The sequence below is a fragment of the Chrysochloris asiatica genome, unplaced genomic scaffold (assembly GCF_000296735.1).
Source record: "Chrysochloris asiatica unplaced genomic scaffold, ChrAsi1.0 scaffold00055, whole genome shotgun sequence".
Lineage (NCBI taxonomy): Eukaryota > Metazoa > Chordata > Mammalia > Afrosoricida > Chrysochloridae > Chrysochloris > Chrysochloris asiatica.
Window position 1 is genome coordinate 2,738,189 of NW_006408573.1, and position 6,402 is coordinate 2,744,590.

Here is a 6,402-nt window from a genome sequence, read left to right on the forward strand (position 1 = left end):
AAGGGTGAATAATTGTTACCAGGACTGATTGTGAGGACTGGAAATGTAAAGGTGACATTTTATAGCAAGGAGGGGAGTGATCAACCTTTCATTCTAGGAGTGGACCATCAATGGAGAAGAGCAGAGAGCGGGACATCACCCAGAGGAGCAGCTAGGTCTGAGACTGCGACAGAGAGGATGATGTGAAGAGATGGAGTGGCTGGGGACTAGGGATCTGGAGAGAGAGAGGGGCTGTGTGCTGAGGACCGTTAGGGGAGGGCGGGGCAGGATTGCAGGGTGTACCCTTTGGTTGGGTGATGATGCATGGATGGGATGGTAACTAGGGCAATGAGACAATGTATGATAGAATGAATGTAAAACTAATGTTCCCCCATGTAGACTATTACACAATACACAATAAAACATTAAAAAAAAAAATCTAATGATGTTTGCATTAGGAAAATCTGATGCTCAACCTCTTTAAAATGTTGAAGAGCAAAGGTGTCAGTTTGAGGGCTAAGGTGCACCTAACCCAAGCCATGGTATTTTCAATAACCTCATGTGCGTGTGAAAGTTGGACAGTGAATAAGGAAGACCATAGAAAAATTGATGCATTTGAGTTATGGTGTTGAAGGATGATGTTAAAAGTACCATGGACTTCCAAAAGAACAAACCAATCTGTGTTACAAGAAGTACAGGCAGAATGCTCCTTGAAAGCCAGGATGGCCAGACTTTGTCTCTCATACTTTAGACATATTATCCGGAGGGACCAGTTCCTGGAGAAGTACATCATGCTTGGTAAATTGGAGGGTTGGAGAAAAAGAGGAAGACCCCTAACAAGCTGGATTGGCACAGTGGCAGCAGCAATGGACTCAAGCATAGGAACAATTGTGAGGTTGGCACAGGACCAGGTAATGTTTCATTCTGTGGTGCTTAGGGTCGCTATGAGCTGGTACTGATTTTATGGCACTTAACAACAACAATAATTCCACCATCTCTAAACTTTGGTGCCAGCTGCCTCACATGGATGTGGCCAAGCTTGGGCAAGGGGGAACCTTCAAAGAGCAGATGAGTGTCGCCTAGAAAGAGTAACATACAAAGCTTGAGAGAGCTGGGGCTAGTGAGGGAAGCCAGAACTGTAAGAATAAGAGAAATCTGTTTCCCTCACTGGTCTTTGAGCCACCTGGGGATCAGGACTATAGTCTGACTGTTTTATTGCTCCCGCCCCTACTTTGTAATCCACTTCTTAGATGCCAGTGTTCAACCAGATCCTGTTGATGGATCCTGTGGTTGTTTCCATTCTTTTGCTGTTATAAATAATGCTGTAATGAATATATTCTGGAATTTTGTGCCTTGCATATGCCTATGGTTAATTCTTGTTATGGGTCCTTTACTTTCTGCATTTGGGGGGAGATCCCGATTATGGCAAGAGTCCTGGGAGCTGCAAAGTAAAGAAAACGAAAGCAGCTAGGAGTAATTTCAGTTAGACGAGCAAATTCACGTCCTGGGCTGGGGAATGAAGAAGTCCATTCCCCATTGCCACCCCAAATCTGGGTCCCATTTAAAAGAAATAAAAGGCTTTGTGGAGGGGTATGACCCTGATGGATCAACCTATCAGCTACATACTAGTGTTGCTTGTGTATTGTGTGTGTGTGTGTGTTTGTGTATGTGCCAGGGGACCTTTCCTCTTGCAGTGCCCTGAACTGCCTTCTGGTGTCACCAGAGCATACCTCCTCTAGAAGAAAGAAGTGATTGGACACTGAGGAAGGACATCTGTGGGGCATTCCATAGGCTCCCACTGTGATCTGACAGGAACCCTGGGTCTTTCCCCAGGCAGCCACTGCAGGCCTGGCTGTACCGGGTTCCACTCTCACCAGGACAGGGATAGCAAGGGTCACCACAGCGTGAGTGCTCGGAGCCCCAATGCTGCAGGGGCAGCATGGAGGGCACCGGAAGAAATGCTGTCTTCAGAGCAGGTGACTGTCACCTGTTCTCTGTTGGGTTGGTTTTGAGAAACCATTTGTTGTCAGGAGTAATTAATGTGAACCAATGTGGGCAGCTCACAACTGAATTTCACATGCCAGGCCAAATTGTTTAACAACTTGGAGCTGTTGGGTTTTATGTCTCACCCTCCCACCACGCCATCCCAACTGTCTGCATTCACCTTGCAGCTTCCTATTGGAATGTGTACTTAATCCCAAGCAGTGTCTTGCCTTCCCTGTTGCTTTCTGGATGCTGGTGGGCACATTGTTTCAGGAATGGGAACCAGACACCAGCAACCACCATGCCTGATGTCTTTTGCCCGACAATGAGCTCTAATGCACACAGCATGTCCCTCTGCGATGTGCACAGACGGGTGTGGTTAACCCAGCCAGCCACACAGCCTTGTTGGGGAACCGCTGCCCCTCCCTAATCAGCAATTAATCTATGGTTGTGACAGCAGTGTGGAACCAGGGTAGTGGCTGGGATTTTCTTCCTGGGTGGCGGGTGTCCCCAGGACCCAAGAATCTCTGGGAGAAGAGTTGCTGGGGATGCTTCTGTGAGGAAGTGCCAAGGGCCTCAGTCTGGATGTTTCATCGTTTCACATGGGACCAAGCAGTGAGGGCTAAGGTTTGACCTTCCGCAGGTAGCCCTGTTCTTTTTCCAGTTCTGTCTCTCCTCAGTATGGGAATGCACTCTCCCCAGCATACCTGGAGGTGAGCTCAGTCCTTGGGAGACACAGGAGCTGAAAACCAGGCAAGGGCCCAAACCAAAGGCTTCTGCGGAGTCCCTAACCTTCCAGGCTGACTTTTATTTGGTTCCTATGGGAAGGGAGGCGGGAGGTGGGGTGCCGGGAAGCTGACAGCGTGTTCAGACTTGAGTGACAAGGAGGAAGAGAAAGAAGAGAACCAGAAAGAGGGAGAAGAGGAAGCATGAAGACAAAAAGGAGGAAGAGAGAGCTTTGGACAATATGAGAAAGTCCAAGGAAGTGCAGCTCCACATGAGATAACTTCTATGATTTCACGCTGAAAATAATATGAAATTAAAACTTGTTTCAGGGTGCCAGAGTTTTGGGCCCAGGAGCGGCCTCCTTCCATGACTGCAGATCTGTTCTATGTGGAGAGATAATCACAGCTTCCCAATGACTGTGGGAGGAAAGAGTGAAGGGGCTTTCAAAGCTTTGTGGCCAGAGCTTGCCAGAAGGCGAGCAGTGTGGGGACATTGGTGTGGGCAACAAAGGAAAGAAGGAAAAGACAGCCGAGGACCACGGTTTCCTGTGACGCTCACGATTGTTGTGAGGGCCTAGAAATTTGCAGCGTAGTGCAATCCACCAAAGGACTTCTGAGGGACTTCCAACCCACATTTGTTTCTGTTTAATCTGGCCCTGTTTACTCCAGCCTCGCCACCCACTCACGCAGCCCTCTGAGAGACGGGAGATAGACAATCTGGTCGACAGTGTGTACGGGCCCTTTTGTGCTCTTTGGTTGGAAAGGTCTCTTGTGCCTCTCAGAGCACACTCTGAGAGGGAGATTTGTTCCCTTAATTGATAATGAATATCAAAAGGTCATATTTACATCGTGAGCTGGGCGGGAATCTATGTGTGTGTGTGTCTGTGTGTGCAAACAGTAGGAGCAGGAGGTGTGAGTGGAGAGTCCTTAGAGGGGGAGGAGTAAGAAATGGCAGAACTGAAAAAGGAGAAAAGGTGGAGAGTGTGTGGGAGAGCAGAACAATAGTAGAAGATGGGAGCAGATGGAGAGAAGAAGGACAGACGGGGGAGGCCAGCAGTGTAGCAGAAAGCAGAAAATGGCCAAATGAAAGACCTCTCACACAGTTGGGGATATGTCTGCTTTAAACGTCAGTCCTCTGATAGACCACTCCCAAGGCAGGAGTAGAACCATTGGCCTGCTGGACAATTTTTCAAATACTCACAATTTGCTAAGGTGAAGTGCAAATCGGGTCACATCACTCTCTTATTCAAAGCTACTTAATGACTGTCACTGACCTCAAGAATCCATTGAACTCAAGAGAATATTAGGTACATCTCCATGTAGTTCTGATGTTTGGGCCCTGCCTACCTTCCACCTTGCACACCATGCTGTTCCTGGTTAAGTTCTACTCAACTTTTGCAATCCCATTTCCTCCGGAAGCTGTATGTGTTTCCTGTAAGTGGGCCTTGGTCTCCTTCTATGTCATGAATGAGTCCACTATCCAGACTTACCGTGTCTGCTCGAACTGCCTGTTGAGTTGTCTGTCTCTCCCATGAGGGAGGGGCCTGTTCTAGTCACCATTGTATGGCACTATTTGTTTGTATAGGGACCTGGCATTCAGTACATATTTATGACTCAGATGTTGTTGTTAAGTGTCGTAGAGTCAATTCTGATTCATAGCGACCCTGTATAGGGTTTCTGAGGAGTTGTGGGTGAGTTTGAACTGTCAACCTTGTGGTTCAAACCGAGCTTGCAGTTGAGAGCTTATCCTATACCAGGCCACACCAGGACTCTTTGTAAGTCAGACAGAGGCATTCTAATGTTTTCTAGTAGATTCACCAGCCCCTTCCAGCCCCTCCACGGGAGAAAGATGAGACTATCTGCTCCCATAAAGCTTTACAGCCTCAGAAACCCCATACAGAGTGACTATTAGCCAGAATTGACTAGTAGCTCACCAAACCAGACCAAATCATGGGTTTGGTCTGGTTTGATCAGCAGTCTTCCTTATTCTTATAACTGGAGGGTTTGTGACCTTTTGGGGGTAAAGACCTAAAGAACAGTGCATCTCCTTTCTGTTTGAAGCTTATTAAAGGGGAACAAAATAAACCTTGGTTTCCTTCTGGCTACGGTTTGGTTGACAAACCAAAGAGCAGACACAGAAGTTGTCTGTGTTCTGGGGTGGCAGCACTGAGCACCCCAAGAGAGCAGTCAGATGAGCCTCCTTTAACATCACTCATGACACTGGGAAGGATGGAAGGACAGAAGGACAGGAAGTTGCAGGCGGCAATGAGCCTTAGGTAGAACCACCACAGCCACAGTGAACACACACCTGCTTTCTGCGCTCGGCAGCCTAACTTTCAAACAAATTGATGCTTTCTGAGGTCATTGACAATGAAAGGTGAGACTCAGATATTTGGGGACACTGCTTTCCAGCTGGTGCTCTGATTGGAGAGCCCAGCTCCTTGTCTGAGGGGAGAGAACTGATGAGGAGCAGGGAAATCCAGTTCCTGCTCACATGGAAGAGGGGGGTTATCAGTGCTGGAAGTGAGCAGTGTGTGTGTGTTTTGACACTTTCCCCCTGCCCTTCCAAATGCCTTTTTTTTTTTTTCTAATGTTTTATTGTGAATTATATAATAGTTTACATGGGAGAACTTTAGTTTTACATTCATTCCATCGTATATCATCTCACTGCCATGGTTCCAATGCCCACCATGCATCATCAACCACCCAAAGGGTATATCCCAGAAATCCACTCCCTACACTTCCCCCTCCTCCCAACAGTTTCGGCCCACAGTCCCTTTCCCTCTCTGGGTCCAAAGTCCCCAGTTGCTTCATCACTCCGCGTCATCATCTCTGTCTCCATCTCAGGCATCTCTGTTTCTCTGGGTAGGGTCCCGCTCTCGGCTCTTCTCCGTTGATCGTCCCAGAGGCCTCCGCTCCTATCCTGGAGAATCAGTCACTCCCTTCCTTGTTACAAAACTTCTACCTTTGCATTTCCAACCCTCATAATCCGTCCTAATAAGCATTATTCACTACAGTATCATGAGTTACCTACCCATCTGTATCTCCTTTCATCAGCTCCGCCCAGACAGATTGAATAGTACCTTCTGAAGATTCTGCCTTCTGCCATGCTCCCTAGCACCAGGTTCACTCTTGAAAGCTTGTAAGCCAGTCACTTCTTGCCTTTGTAGTCCTCCCCTCCCCATTTGAGTATCCAATGTCCAACCTGCCCTTCTCCATCCACTCTGTGTGTGTGTGGGTGTGTGTGAATGTTTCTTGCTGTGAGGATTTGTTCCCTCTTTTGAGTTGCTGCTCCATAGATATAGGTCAAGTTCATCAGACTATATCAGCTCACTCTTTTTCTTTTTCCCCCTCTTCTTTCCTCTCCTGATTGATCTCCAATCATCCAGTCATCCGGTCCAGGTCACGTGGGTATCATCTGCAAGTGTGGGCGCTCCTGTGCATATGTCCTCTCTTCCCGTCAGCCGGTAGCTCCACTCTCCTCTCGAGTCCTCTGTGGCCACACCACTGTCTCTGGGCCCAAGAGTCCCCAGGCCTCTTCACACTGCTTGCCAACCATGTCCCCAACAGGGTCCACAGAAGTCCACTGAACATTGTAGGGCTTAGCTTGCTGTTTCATTGCTGCTTTTACCCCACTTCCCCCCATCGGTGATGTGTGTGGTCACCAATCAGAGCGTGTATTTCCATTGAGTCTTAGTCTTGGAAGGGGGTTTGC